This window comes from Temnothorax longispinosus, chromosome 1 (genome assembly GCF_030848805.1).
Source record: "Temnothorax longispinosus isolate EJ_2023e chromosome 1, Tlon_JGU_v1, whole genome shotgun sequence".
In the NCBI taxonomy this organism is placed as follows: Eukaryota; Metazoa; Arthropoda; class Insecta; order Hymenoptera; family Formicidae; genus Temnothorax; species Temnothorax longispinosus.
This window is the reverse complement of record NC_092358.1, coordinates 15679765-15696132: the sequence shown is the minus strand read 5'-3', so window position 1 is coordinate 15696132 and position 16368 is coordinate 15679765. Positions and strand designations below refer to the sequence as shown.

General features: G+C 30.6%; 1 protein-coding gene across 2 annotated transcripts in view; it reads right to left on the bottom strand.

Moving 5' to 3' along the window:
- Window positions 1-16368, bottom strand: part of Spri (Src homology 2 domain-containing protein sprint) — a 541914-nt gene that overhangs the window by 275183 nt on the left and 250363 nt on the right. Inside the window, exon 1 of one of the 2 annotated variants that reach the window (XM_071776332.1) lies at window positions 12271-12720. The exons of the other annotated variant lie outside the window; for it this stretch is intronic. The gene's annotated coding sequence lies outside the window, so the exon portion shown is untranslated. Of the gene's footprint in view, window positions 1-12270; window positions 12721-16368 lie in introns of those variants that run through there. 2 annotated transcript variants of the gene reach the window in all.

Here is a 16368-nt window from a genome sequence, read left to right as displayed (position 1 = left end):
ACCAACTATTCCTAACAAAATTAATAACAAATAATAAAACAGTGCGCAAATTAGAATTTTGCACATTGCCACTACATGGACCTTTATCGAAGGACAAGAGTATCCTCCCAGGATCAATGAGGATTTCTCCCATGTTAAAAAAAAGATGGAAATATAGTAAAAGAAAATATAGTAAAAACATTTAGTATGTTTTACTTCTCAAAAATTTTAAAATTAAAGGAAACAATTAAACACAAATTTGCAAATTAAAAACTTGCATATTGCTTTCACATCATTTTATTTAGCCTATAAAGTTTCTTAAAAGAAAGCCAATTCATTATATGCTAATAATTTGAGAAATTTCTTATATAGAAAAATTTATGAGCTAAAATAGAAACGGGCACAGTAACAACTGTGCCGCAGGCAACAACGTAGAACTACGTCAACTGTCACTATTATTTCATGTTAAAGTATTTAGCGAAGGAAAGTAGACGTAGGGTTACGTCAACTGTCTTTGGCTGAATAATAGTGACAGTTGATGTAGCCCTACGTCTACTTTCCTTCGCTGAATACTTTAACATGAAATAGTGACAGTTGACGTAGTTCTACGTTGTTGCTTGCGGCACAGTTGTTATTTTACTTTAAAAAAATACTCTATTTTCAAACACCTCTAAAAAATACTTAATCTTCTAGAATGTTTATGAGGTATTTTTTTTCTTAAAATATAACATTTTAACATTAATTTGCAACAATGTTTATTTCTATCAAATAGAAAAAAATGGCTATTTTTTAAAGATAAAATGAATTTTAGACAATTGCTATTTAATTTTGACGGTTTTAAACATTATTAAAATATTATTTCTTGTTTTCGAAAGTATTTCCATTGCATTTCTCAAGAAATTGTACCTTAGAAAACGCACGTTATGAGTTTAATTCGCCTTTTTTCCCACCGAGTTATCGAACTTCAAAAATGCAAAATCCCAAATCGCACTAGTGTGAAGATTAGTATGTATACTGAGTTGGGGTGTGGTTACTACAGGTTAAAAGTTTTAATGCATGTATTTATTCTTACATTTGCAATTATCCTTCTATTTATATATTTATGATTTTGACAAATTTGCGTATCACAAACGTTATTGCAAAAACTTGGTCTATATTTCTTTTTTTATGTAAAAAAATTCTTTTTATGTATTAATGTTATATTTTATCTAAAAATTAAACCCGATGAGATCTTTGCATGCAAATAATGGAATTACTTAATAGCCCAGTAAAATGACAAAGTTTGGAGGAAATAATACTGACTGGGCTGAAACTTTGTAAACAGGCTTGTTTTAGGGTACTATTTAACATATTAAAAGTCCCCACGTGTAGACGCTACGTTGCGGGCAGGGGAGAGTCCAAAAGGTCCAAAAAATTAGTTTTTCGCAAATAACTCGGAAAATATCAACTTTACGGAAATTTATGTAGATATTAAAATTGTAGCTTACAAAATTCCGCACAATTTCGTTTTTTATTCAAGTCTGTACTACCAAATGGAGCAGAGATAAAATTCTTTTAAACATCGGTAGTTTTGCAACACAACAAAAACGCGTACGCGCGTCGCGCATTTTTCGCTAATATCTCGAAAATGAACTCTTGAATCGAAAAATGTTTTAAATAAAAGTAGTAGAGAATCTAATTACGAACAATTTCGTTTTTTATTCATTTCTGTACGGTCCAAATTCACCGAGTTATTAATTAAAAGACAATTTTATTTTATGTTGATAGTGGATGTTTTGCATGTAAAAATCAGTATTAACTCTGAAAGTATAGGTCGTACACATATAGTATATATAATGAAAGTTAAAGAGAATAAAATTTTGAACATGTTGATGTATGCATGAATCCATTTTGGTAAAGATAGCTTGAAGTTAAGAGCAAAAAACATGAAAAAATGTCATTTTTTAGTGCATTTTGGAAAATAACTTTTTCTAATTGGTTGGAGGCAGTAATGTTATGTATTTTTCTTGAAGATATTTTAATTATCTTTAAAATGAGACGTCGTAGACCTTTTTTTATTGAAACGTTGATGAATTACAGGCGTTTAAATATTGAAGAAAAAAAATTAATTTTTGTTAAATTAACATTTTAGTCCAAAAATATATGGATAATAATTTTTCAAAAATTTATTTTACCTTGTTTTCATTACTTCATATATATATGAACGTGCTGGAGTAGTATAAGTCTTTCGCAAAATATGTTTTATTTAAAAAAAAAGTTCATGAATATTGCTGTATTTTTGATAAATTGTGGAAAAATTGCATTATCATTCCTTTTTTTGTAAATATCTCCGTTTCTATTAACTTTACGAAAAAACTTCAAGAGACCGAAATTAAAGCTGACAAAATTTCCTATAAAATGGAGTTTATGACATGTAATTTTGAATGCATTGTGATGGGAAACTGGCGTTTCAAAAGACAGGTAAGTTTACGTATGTAGCAGATCATCACTATGAGTCGCCTGAAATGATGAAAAAACGTGTCTTTAACATTTTTCTGTACCTATTGAAGTGTCAGAAGTTATTCTTGGGGTCTTTCTAAATTGTTTGGTACTAAGCCGATATTTTTAGGACCGATAGTACTGTACATAGGTATTAAAGATTGAGAAGAGTCCGAAGTCGGTATGCGGCGCGCTGCGTGGCAAACACTTTACGACTCGTTTTATTTAAAAAATCATAACTCACGAACAAATTGACGAAGCTTAATGATCAAACACGCAAATTAAAGCTAAAAGTAGTGCAAATGAGAAAAAAATATGAGATAATTATTAATTAAATAAGAATACTTAATTTTGTCGCCGCAAATTTAGTAATTTTTAAATGGCACAGAAGGACTTTAAGGACTTAAAGAATGCTAGAAAAAGAATTTCTGAATAAGAAAAACGAATTTGAAGTGTGACAGATATTTTTTATGTAAAAAAATTAATTTATTATTATTATTATTATTATTATTATTATTATTATTATTATTATTAATATTAATATTATTATTATTATTTATTTATTATTTATTATTTATTTTTAATTTTTTTATTAATTTATTAATTTTTTAATTTTTTTTTTCTTAAATTAATAGCATGTAAATGCAAATCAAATTGCACCAGGTCATGTGGCTGCAAAAAGGCAGGGTTAAGATGCTTTGACCTCTGTGCTAATTGCAAACAGACGGATGAAGACTATTCAAATAGTACGCAAATGAAGAAGAAGAAGAAGAAGAAGAAGACTAACAACTAATTTCCATCGTATCTCTTCTATGTCGGTTATAAATTATTTAAATATTCATATTTCCTCAATTTTTCACTGTACAGAAATGAATAAAACACGAAATTGTTTGTAATTAGATTCTCTACAACTTTTATTTAAAACATTTTTCGATTCGAAAGTCCATTTTCGAGATATTAGCAAAAAATGCGCGAAGCACGTACGCGTTTTCGTTGCGTCGCAAAACTACTGGAGTTTAAAAAAATTCTATCTCTGCTTTATTTGGTCGTACAGACTTGAATAAAAAACGAAATTGTGCGGAATTTTGTAAGCTACAATTTTGATATCTACATAAATATCCGTAAAGTTGATATTTTCCGAGTTATTTGCGAAAAACTAATTTTTTGGATCTTTTGGACCCTCCCCTGCCTGCAACGTAGCGTCTACACGTGGGGACTTTTAATATGTTAAATAGTATCCTAAAACAAGCCTGTTTACAAAGTTTCAGCCCAGTCAGTATTATTTACTCCAAATCGACAAATTTCGAGTCATTTTACTGGGCTATAAGCTTAAGATATATTAATGCAAGAATTATGTACACAGAGCTATCCCTTCCCACAGAATTTATTTGACTTTTCTTCTTCCGCGATGATTTTCATAATGCGCAAGAAAACGGAAATACCTCGCGGCATGACTTATTCACGAATTATTCCCGTTTGTTTCGTTTTCCCATCGCATCACATTTCCGCTGTGGATTCTTTTCGAATTTATTATCTTCTTCAGAAAGGTCGCGGCCCTGACAACTTCCACGGGGTAATCTTGCAACTCTTTCAGGAAATATTCGCCGTAAGTTTTTAAACTGTCTTGCATCAATTCATATAGGGAAACCCGGGGCATAACAGGACCACGGCGTATAATGGGTTATGATCGATATCTTTTTACAGAGATGCTATTATGTAACGAAATGTATGGAAATTATTGCTCTTATATGTCTCTACCCGTGTGCTGTTATTATAATTTTTATTTTATTTTTAGCATTATTTAATGCGTTCGCTATGCACTCCGCGACTGAGTTACATTTCTTTCATACATTTACGTATGATAATCAATTATAAAATTCTGTTTTTTATTACCGCAAGTATATTTACGTTATTAAATAATTTTTTCTTGTTAATTTAGTAAAAGTGTCTGTGCAAATATCGATTATCTATGATTATTTATATTATCTAAAGTAAACTTATACACTTCGAGGCATAACGGGGCATTAGTCCACGGGGCATGATTTTTTCATATAATATCCTATCAGTATTATGTTATGTTGTGCATTATATTGTGTTATGTTATGTTGTGCATTACACTAAATTATTAAACCACATTTTGATTTTTATTTAGGATATTTTAATAATATTTATGTGTTTTAATAAGAAAAATGTGGGTATACTAAGAAAAGTACATGTAATAATTATCAATAAATAATTGGAATAATACATTTTTATACATATATTGTGTGTCATGACAAATTACTTTTAACAAGTTTTAGACATTAATATTTGAGAATTAAATAAGTTTTATAGGGTATCCCGTTATACCCCGCATAAAATTCATAGTAGGGGAGGTCGGAGCTATTAGAAGTCACACCGGGTAAGTTGTCACAAAGCTTATATCTCACTAATAGATTGAGTGGAAGATTCTTCTTAATAGTGTAGGTTGCTCCTATCGTGTTAGTCAGGTGTACGAAATAGCTCGTTTCAAAAATATCGCATGTAATATTTACGAGCATTTATTATTACGTCGTGAGTAAATTTTTCTTGCCTCTATTTTTATTGTTTCGTTGATTTTTGGAATTACTAGTCGTAATTTCTTTTTGGTCATAAGAAATATTATAGTTTTAGATCATTTTTCCTGTATTTACTTAACCGTCATTGCAACATAGTTCATAAATATAATCTTCTTTATTCAAAATGACCGTTCAGGGTAAGTTGTTTCAAATGAGATGGGATTCAAAGTTTATGAGAATTATTATTCTTTTATTTACTCAAAGTTTATGAAAGTATTACAACACTCAGAGAAATGGAGAGTTCGTTAAAAAATTAACAAATGGATAATCTGATATTTTTAGTCGGAATTATGAAAAGCCGATCAAGATTAGAATAATGTCCAATCAATGATAGTTGAATATCATTGATAATTGATCGGCTATTCATAATTCCGATTAAAAATATCGGATTATCCATTTGTTAATTTTTGAACGAACTGTCCATTTCTCTGAGTGAAAGTTTATGAGAATTATTCTTTCATTTATTTTATGAGAATCATTCTTTCATTTACTCTAAGTTTATAAGAATTATATTACAAAGTTTATGAAAATTATTAATTTTTCGTTCAATTCATGCTGCAATATATTATTAAGTTTACCAAAAACTGGCACTAACTTTAATAAAACTTTATTAAAACAGGAACTATTTGTCGTATGTTTCCTCTACATAAAAGATACATAACAATCAATCCAGAGTCATGTGACAACCAACCCTGGGTATGGAGTAAGTTGTCACATTTGCGCGGTTTTGCTTAGAATTAAATAACTCTTTTGTGTATAAATATATACAAATCTAATTTTTTTTCTTACATCTAAAGGATGTAGCTACATTATAAAGTAGCTACAATATTATAAGATATTGTTAACACTTTTTTAAAAATCAGTATTTAAAAAGTGTGACAACTAGCTCCGGTCTTCTGTAAGGTTAACTCACGTTTTCAAAAAATTATAATTTCGTTCTTTTAAACTATTCTTTTGTAGTAAAACTTCCATTTTTCTTATAGGGGACATTTCAAAGAATATTTTAGTACAAAACAAAGTTCATTTATTTATTGTTAATATGTTGTAAACTTGATTAAACCTTAGCGTTCCCGTTTGCCCCGGGTTCCCCTACATACAAAAGCATTATATTGAGAGATAGAAAAGTACGTCAAGAAATTAAAATTAAAATTGTAATAATATATATATTAGCTTTTAATGTAATAATTTAATTTTAATTAACCCTCCGAGAACACACCTATTTTTTCATTCACGGAGAACTGGGTCAATCTGACCCTACACACACTTTGATCGTCCACCATTTTAAATTGACGAGTGCGATCAGCTTGAAAAAATTTCCAGATGTACTTAGAACATTGTTAAATCAATTGATATAAATAAAAAGTGCCGTTGGAATTATTTACATATTTAAAAAAATTCAAAATTAGGTAAGAATAATAAAGAAAGATTGGAGAGGCTTTGGAATGATGAAATGGGCATCACCAAAGAGAAGATATTGTTAAGATTATATAGAGAACGGTCAGCGTTAGAGAAAGAAGAGCGAAAAAAAAGGTTGGATTAAAACATAGAAGGTCAATGTGTATCAATATGTGCAATAGTTACTTGTAAGTTAGGATAGTAGTGTATGAATGGAAGGATGAATAATTAAGCTATTTGTAAACCAAGTCCACTTCTTGGCTATGTAACTGAAGTTAACAATAAATTAATATATAAAACATAAGAAATATTAATATGCAGAAATAGATTTTTTAAATTATTTTATTTAGATTAACGTAATAAAATAAATTTAATTAGCATTTATAAAAAGATTAATCATATGCATTAAATTGATCTAAAGTAAAACAAATAAAAATAAATAAAAATGCAAAATTTAATTAAAATAAAATAAATTAACCTTTATATATATATATATATATATATATATATATATATATATATATGGGGCATTCTCCATGAAATCAGACACCCCCCGTCCAAAAATTGAGGTCACCTAAAAAATTCTTTCGGGGCTCATTTTATAGCTACACTAATGTAGTTTTAGTTGAGCTGTGGCCTTTTGAAAAATCAACATGGCGGAACCCAATATGGTGGCCGAAGTCTGCGGGTAACGAGGTACAACAGATGAAATCGTTACTTGGAAGTTATAGACTGTCATAGAAAAATGTGTTAATGTGTTTATTTAGTAGTTAGCATTGAATCCATGGAAAAAATAAATTTTTAGTTTGTCCAAAACCAATATGGCGGCCAAATTATCCGTAAAATGCTAAAAAATAACTATTTCGTTCTTTAAAACATACAAACTGCGTTTAATTTTCATGAAAATTTATATCATGATACATTGTAAGATGTTGATAAATTAACAATTGGGACGTCGTATTTGAATATAACAAAACCCAATATGGCGGTTGTATATTCGAAAAATGCTAAAAAATAATGACGTCAATATTCAAATCATACAGACTCATTCTAATTATTATTAATTTGAGTGTTACGGTATTTTTAATTGCTTTTTTATTTACTTTTTCAAATTTTTATGAATTTTTATTATTTTTTTATTTTTGACTATGATTTCGTTATTGCGGTGACAAAATTTGAACGTGGTTGATCAAATATGATTTTTCCAGTGAATACAGAATAATTTTTGAATAAGTAAATGAAGGCAAGACAAGTAGTCTCTTGCCTTCACTGGCTGGACAATCTGTCTCTCTTGCCTTCACTGGCCGGACAGTCTTTCTCTTCTGCCTTCACTGGCTGGACAGTCTGTCTCTCTTGCCTTCACTGGCCGGACAATCTGTCTCTCTTGCCTTCACTGGCCGGACAGTCTGTCTCTCCTGCCTTCACTGGCCGGACAATCTGTCTCTTTTGCCTTCACTGGCCGGACAATCTGTCTCTCTTGCCTTCACTGGCCGGACAGTCTGTCTCTCTTGCCTTCACTGGCCGGACAATCTGTCTCTCTTGCCTTCACTGGCTCGAAAGATTACCTGTCTTGCCTTCACTTACTTATTCAAAAATTATTCTGTATTTGCTGGAAAAATCATATTTGATCAACCACGTTCAAATTTTGTCACCGCAATAACGAAATCATAGTCAAAAATAAAAAAAATAATAAAAATTCATAAAAATTTGAAAAATTAAATAAAAAAAAGCAATTAAAAAATACCGTAACACTCAAATTAATAATAATTAGAACGAGTCTGTATGATTTGAATATCGACGTCATTATTTTTTAGCATTTTTCGAATATACAACCGCCATATTGGGTTTCGTTATATTCAAATACGACGTCCCAATTGTTAATTTATGATCAACATCTTAAAATGTATCATGATATAAATTTTCATAAAAATTGAACGCAGTTTGTACGTTTTAAAGAACGAAATAGTTATTTTTTAGTATTTCACAGATAATTTGGCCGCCATATTGGTTTTGGACAAACTAAAAATTTATTTTTTCCATGGATTCAATGCTAACTACTAAATAAACACATTAACACATTTTTCTATGACAGTCTATAACTTCCAAGTAACGATTTCATCTGTCGTACCTCGTTACCCGCAGACTTCGGCCACCATATTGGGTTCCGCCATGTTGATTTTTCAAAAGGCCACAGCTCAACTAAAACTACATATGTGTAGCTATAAAATGAGCCCCGAAAAAATTTTTTAGGTGACCCCAATTTTTGGACAGGGGGGTGTCTGATTTCACGGAGAATGACCCATATATATATATTAAATTATATTTAATTGTAAATCTAATAATATACTTGCATTTTTATTTTTGTGAGAAACTACTATCTACTGTGAGTCATCTGGTTCATATCTTTCGCACAAGAAATGATTCAGCATTTCCGCGACATGAATCCTGATGGTCCTTATCTTGTTTCCGAATAAGAAAATGTCGAATCGAGTCGAAATAAATCAGTTATCTCAATAAGAGGTCTACGAATTTTCCTTCCGCATCGTTAAGTTCCCGTCTGTTTTTCTGTCTCGTCTAGGCGGAAATCGCGACGGACGAATTATCGCGAAAAGATAACCGCCCAATTATACTTCAGCATATTATTACGCAACACAATGACTTCCGCGCTCGTTTCCTTTACAATAGAGATAAACATAAACGTCGTGAGAGCAACGGCGAAACGTACGTGTTACACGCGAGCTTACAAGCAAACGTTTGTCGGCAGCAGAGACAGATGCAAGAATATTCTCGACTGTCCGACGTCATCGTTAAGGATCGTTCGAACGATTTCGCAAGCGAGTCAATTTTAATCGAGATCAATCAGCGCGTTGCACCGCACCGCGCCGCCACCGCACACGCGTTTGCCGAGCGCAGCTGCAAGTATTTTATGGCAATGAGTATAATGCATAGGGAATAACTGATATAATTCTACTGTGATTCTTTATTCTTATATTTTCTACTCTCTAAATTTTATAGAGCAGCTTTACCATCTAATATATTAGAGTGATTGCAATAGTCACTCCAAAGGATTTGAGTTTTCAATCTAATTTGAGTAAATGCGGGCTTATAAGTCATAAGGTAAAAGTGAATTTTCACTCAATTTTTAGAACGGTTGCTCTACCGGAGTGATACGATTTCACTCTAAAGCTATAGTGACTCACGATTCACTAAAAATCGACTAATAAGTGACCCCAACAGAATAACATTTTCCACTTAAAATTGTAGAGTGACGTAATTAATTCTTGACACTGATTTATTGCACTTAAAAAGAGTGTTCTTTCACTCAAATGGAGTGCAATTTTACTGCAACTTATAGAGCACAATTTTACTCTTTCTTATAGAGTGGTGAATCACTCGAAGTGCACAGGCTCAATTTTCACTTTTCGTTACACTTGCATTTCACTCATTTTTAGTAATATTTCATTCTTCGACTTTTAGAGGGTACATTCGTTGGTCAATGCTTCTAATATTTACGTGACAAAAATTTATTTATTTCCCGAGCGTTAAACGAAAATAATAGAAATAATAAAATAAGTAAGGTAAATATAATAATGAAATAGAAGAAAAAACTATTTTCGAGATATTTTCGTTTTAAATATAATTATTTTAAGACAACTCTACTTTTTAAGAAGAAGAATGTAATTTTTTTCTTTCCATTCGTGACTCATATTCGCGTGAGTTTTACAGAATGTTTTGCATAATCAGCACAGAAGTTGAAAGAATTGCATTAATTGTACTATACGACAATAGGTGGCAATAGTAGCTGCTGTCAAGAGCGGTCTTTTGTGATATCCACAATGCACAGCGCTGCATACGAGAAATTGCACGCGCCTGGTACACACTTCTTCAGGTAGAAAGAAGAGATAGAATATTAATGTTTCAGAATCATTACAAAATTTATTAACTTTAAAATAAAAAAAAAGTTTTTATATTTTTATGATTTCTTAATTTTATTTTTATAACATAATATGGTTTATTAGTTTATCAAAAATTTGCATTTCTTTTAATGAGAAATTTTTTTGCAATAAATTGCATTACACATTACACATTGCATTAATTTGGACCTCAACTTAGTAAAGTCAGTTCCAACAGCCTGTGAAGGTAAATCAACTTAAAATAAAAGAACGTAAAATAGAAATTTTTAAGTAAATTAATTGACGCCAATAATTTTCCTTAATATTTTTCTTACATTTTGTTTTGCAAATAATCTCTACAAAATTAAATATTAAAGAGATAATTTATCTATAAATATACGTTTGATTAATATTTTATAGTTAGCTTTCTTAATAGTTGAGTTAATGTTTTAATTAATAATAATTGAATCTTGTTTAAAGGCTAAAAATATATATATATACAGTTGGCAATCAATTATCGACTCTTTGAAAAAATTCGTTGTATAGAAGATATCTTTAGAGCTCTGTATAATGCGAATCAGATACTTTGTATAAATAATAATTTCTACGATACGATTATACAGATGTATACGACGAGTTCAAGCTCTTAAAAGGTAGATGAACGGTATTGTTCCTTGTTTCCTCGGCTGCGTTTCTCTCACGCCTATATATCTAACAAAAGTGTCATGTCGAATGTGAGAACTCGTAGAGAAGAAGAAAGGATGAGAGAGAAATGACGCTTCCTCTTCTTCCTTTCGGCGGTAAATAATATAACCGGAATACCGGTCGGTCGGACTTAGCAGACCAGTAGTTCATGGATTCATATACAGATAGAATTCAAAGGACTGCGGACACGTGAGGAAGGAGCATTCCTAAGAGGCGCCTGCCGTAGTTCCTGTTCTTTGAATATGTGGTAAGGCCCGCTGAGTTCAAGGTAGGTAAAGGCGAACAGATAAATACCGTCATTCGAAATTTAGGAGAAGAACGTCCGAGAAGAATGAATCACCGTTCGTGCGAAATTTGAGCAGGTATGCATTTGTGACTACTACCGCCAAGAATGTCATTCAGTTTCTCTCAAAAGTCACAAAAAGAGTTCAATGTGTATCGATTGTAAGAAACATATAGTTTCTAAATAGTGTTCATAATTTGCAGATTTACTTAAAGTACAAGTTTTATTAGTATTTAGTATAATTATTTTATATATTTATTTTACTTGTTAGAATGTATTATTTTCTTTGTAAAACAGCCGATTTTTATATTTCAGTTAGTAGAATAAAAATTGAATTGAAAGTTTGTGACGTTCCCTTGTTATGTTAGATTTTATGTATTTATGTCCATCATTATATGATGTAAATAAGAATAAGTAACATGTAGGTTATCATATATGATCGCCGCTTTTATTATTCTCAACAGAGTTTAATTAATACACACGTGTTGCGCATTTGATTACGAAGAAAACAAAGTTTGTGGTTTAGCTGCATAATTATAGTTGCATAACAAATTCAGGATAATTAACCTCGTGAGAAGTGTTCTGGACGTATTCAGCGATAGATACAACTAATTTTACTTTACATTATTTTATTCAGTTTCATGTTGTGTAAACAAGAATCATTAAAAATGTTAGCACGTATAAATAAATCATGTATAATTATATATAATAAAATTAATTACAGCGTTACTTTCTATCGGTTATATTTAATGTACGTTAAATCAGTCTTTTTTTTCCAAAAAAAACTTCTTAGAACGACTAATCAAGAAATAGTATCTTAAGAAGATTAAAAGCCACTTCTCTATAGTAAACCATAAAAAATATATTCATTGCACTGAGAGTCGCTCCGAGCAACTCACTGATTAATTAAAGTAATATTTAGAATATGAAATATACATACATGGTGCATCTATATGCGTCACTTGTGTATACACATCACCCATACTCGTATACTGTAATCCTCAGTCTTTTTTCTTTCATTCTTTCTTTTTTCTTTCTTCATTTTATCACTTGTAGATCGCGGCACTCACGTCAATAGATAAACGAACACCGAAAAACAATGCCCGAGCAATCAAAAGTACACATTCACCGTAATTAAGAATAATTGATCGTGTCTTCACACTACCGAAGCGTACGTTACGAGGTTCGAGTTGGAAAGCGATATTATTAGCAGCAGGAAGAGACGACGACGAAAGCAAGGGGGCTTCGGGTACCACTGGTTCCAGTATTAACGCCATCGTCACCATCAACCGCCTGCAACCACCACCACTACCACCATCATTGCTACCATCGAGTTATGTTACTGTTGGTAGTGCAACGATCTCGCAGAAGCGTCAATGACTTTTATAAATGAATTAACATATATCGTGTACAATATACTTAAAAGAAAACAATTTTTTATAAAAAAATAAGACGAAAGTAAAATAAAATCTTTTAATGCGGACTATGTTTTCGAGAAAAATTATCTAAAAATCAGAAAATTAATGATATATTAGCGTTTTCTCAAATGCACACATTTGTTATGTATCATTGTATTGTAATTTGACTTTTAGTGATTATTAATCAAATAAATAGATTTCTTTAATAAAATAATTAAGTTATAATTTACTCAAATTATTAAAAAGTAATAATTAACATTAATAAATTTTTTAATAAAGTTAGTAATAATTTACAAATAATAATTTTAATAATTAAAATATTAATTTTTTAATTTTTAATAAAGTGAATAATATACGATTATATATATATATGTATAATTGAATATTTTCACAATCTAAATTACAGTCGCTTTAAACTTGCTAATGTGTGTGTGTGTGTGTGTGTGTGTGTGTGTGTGTATGTGTGTGTGTGTGTGTGTGTGTGTGCTGTCATTATCGCACATTTATTAATAAATACAAATATCTATTTTTCAACATTTTTCATAATTTCAACATTTTTCTTCATATCTTTATGATTAGTTTTCCAATGATATAATATTAACAAACCGTTTTCAATTAAAAAAAAACATTAAATTTTCGAAATATTTTACAATAGGTATGAAATAATAGTATTTCGTATATGTTACAGTAAGTCAATTATAGTAACTACCGAGTAATTAATTGTTATTAATATCTTGCATAAGCGCGTGGCTCATTGTGCGATTATACAATGCTTTATTTCCGCCCGCAGTTGATTATCATGTATTATCATGTACTAACTGGGATTTCGTTCACGACAAATGTGCTTATATCAAGACGGATATTTTATTAGCAAGATCGGATGATGTAAATAATAATGTTATTGATTAATCGTGATTAATCGTGCTGTAGGAAATTTATATATTAAAATATTTTATTTTCTATGATTACAAACAAAAGAAAATATTGAATTAATTAAACAATAAGGCAAAATTATTTTCATATAATTAATATAATAAGTCTGTACATATAACAATACAGATTATTCATTAATTTTTACTTCTTAATAAGTTTTTTTAAAAACTTAATTTATTATTAATAAAAAATATTTTTATATTACGTTATATTTAATACTTAATTATAACAAAAATTTTCTTTAATAATACAATATTTACACGATGATGCTAATTTCTTTGTCGACAATGATATGATGTAATATTCGTGACTTATTGATCATAAAACGAGATACTTTTTTTTTAACGATTACTCGCATGTGTGTGCGTGTGTGTGTTTATGCGCGCGCTGTATAAAGTTTATTGCGTAATCGCGTAATCAGGTGATAGCAATCATCGAAAAGGATCTTACTACGTCTTAATTTAGTACGTTATTTTCAAAAGCTTGCGGCGCACTTTTAATTTGTTTATCGCTGAGTTGTTTCCAAATCCCGGAAGTGCGCACAATTGTGTGTATGGAAAATCGACAGAAAGAGATATACGTCGAAATCATTGTTGATTAGTCACTTCCGGTTGAGGAGGAAAATAGAGTCATCGTGCCATCCTCTGCATCCTCTGAACTCAGGATAAAATAAAATCAATGTTACTCTTGTATCCTTTATTTAATTTGTTATTATTTATATAAATTAATAAATAGAATATATCAATATCTGATCTTTATTTAAATTATTTAAAAAAAAAATTATAATTTTAAATTTGGCTAATTAATATCTCAGCTGTTAATTCTATTAAAGATGTAAAATACATATGTCAATTTTATTTTATTCCAGTAATTTTATCATTTTATTATTTTATTATTTTAATTCTAATAAAAAATGTTTTATTAAAATGTTATTTTGTAATATTATATATACAGGGTGTTTTAAAAAATATGTTACAGATCTTAAGGGCGTATTCTAGGAGTCAAAATAAGAAAAGAAGTTTCTATAAACATGAGTCCAAAAATGCTTTCCCTCCGAGTTGTAGCCCCCTAAAGTTAGGGGAAAAAGATCGTTGAAATTTTGCCAGCGTAATAATTAATTATGACCTCGATAGTGACCTTTATTTTTATGTGGTTTTGACAATTTGGTCCGATTTTGAGGGGAAAATATGAAAGGAGGTGCTAATTTTCAAATTAAATAAATATGGCTATTTGAAAATTAGCACCCCCTTCCATATCTCTCTTATAGATATACCTATATATGTATATATTGTGTATATACATATATATATATACACACATATATATATATATATATATATATATATATATATACAATATATATACATAAAAATAGAGGATCTTGTTTCAAGATGACCTTGACCTGACTTTGGCGACACCACTCAAGGTTAAACTGATAAAAACAGTAAATAGACTTTTTCAAACCCTACAACTTTTGTCTAAAATATTTTCTTACAAAACTTACATTTTTTGAGATATTTCGCCATCCTGGAACTTTTTATACACCCTGTATATTTATATATGTATATAATGTTGCTTGGCAAACCAGATAAAACGGAAGCTGGTTTCGGCCCACGGGCCGTAGATTGGGACCTTTATTTTAGAATATATTACGTTACGTTATGTCTATTAACATGTCTATTTACATGTCTCTCATTATGAAAAATTGTATTAGCAACTTTATACATGCATATATTTTTTTTGTTCCACCCTATGATTTCGTCTAGATCTATGTATTACATGCTTGTGTTAACATTATAATTAATACACTTCTTCCAAACGCTCAGTTAATTTGAATGAGTGTATAAATGAATGTGTGCGTGCGTGTGCATGCTCGGCTTTCTCTCTCTCTCTCTCTCTCTCTCTCTCTCTCTCTCTCTCTCTCTCTCACATATTTCGCTCATATTTCTAAGCGGGTACACTTCACGCTACACAAGCTTAAGTTTCATAGAAACTCCTTATCATTGCAATTGCGTGTAAAACTCGTGTCTGCATTGATTTGGCCTCTGTTAGACTACTGCTCTCTTGTTTACAATGATGTTACTGATGAGCTTAACACAAAACTGCAGAGGCTTATCAATTGTACGATTCGGTTTATCTTTAATTTGAGTCGAGACGAACATATCACTCCTTACCGTCACCAATTAGGGTGGCTGTCTGTTAGAAATCGACGTCTCTATTTTCTTGGCATCAAAATGTTTAAGATATATTATGGTATGTCTCCTAGCTACCTCTCTGAGATCTTTGTCAGAGCCGATCTCTCGATTAAACGATCGTCACGGCTAGCACTGCCTAGTACTTTCCAAATTCCCATTCACAGAACCGAGACTTACCACCAGTCCTTTCACCTAGCGAGTATTTACTTATGGAATTCGCTTCCTACCGAGGTGGTGTCGTCTTCGTCTCTAAATGAATTTAAGCAAAAACTCAATGGCTATCTATTTACACTTGAGCTCGGTTCTGGTTGAGGTTCTACCTTGGGGCTATCTAATGTCTATGTACGATGTAGCGTTAGTGCGTGATAGGTGTAAGTACATTTAGTCTAAGCTTTCCTGGTCACTGTACATTAATCGTAGCTACTTCAACGTCTTAACTAGTTTTAAGTATCAATGTCATTTTTCTGCGATTGTTGTTGGAGAGAGAGCACG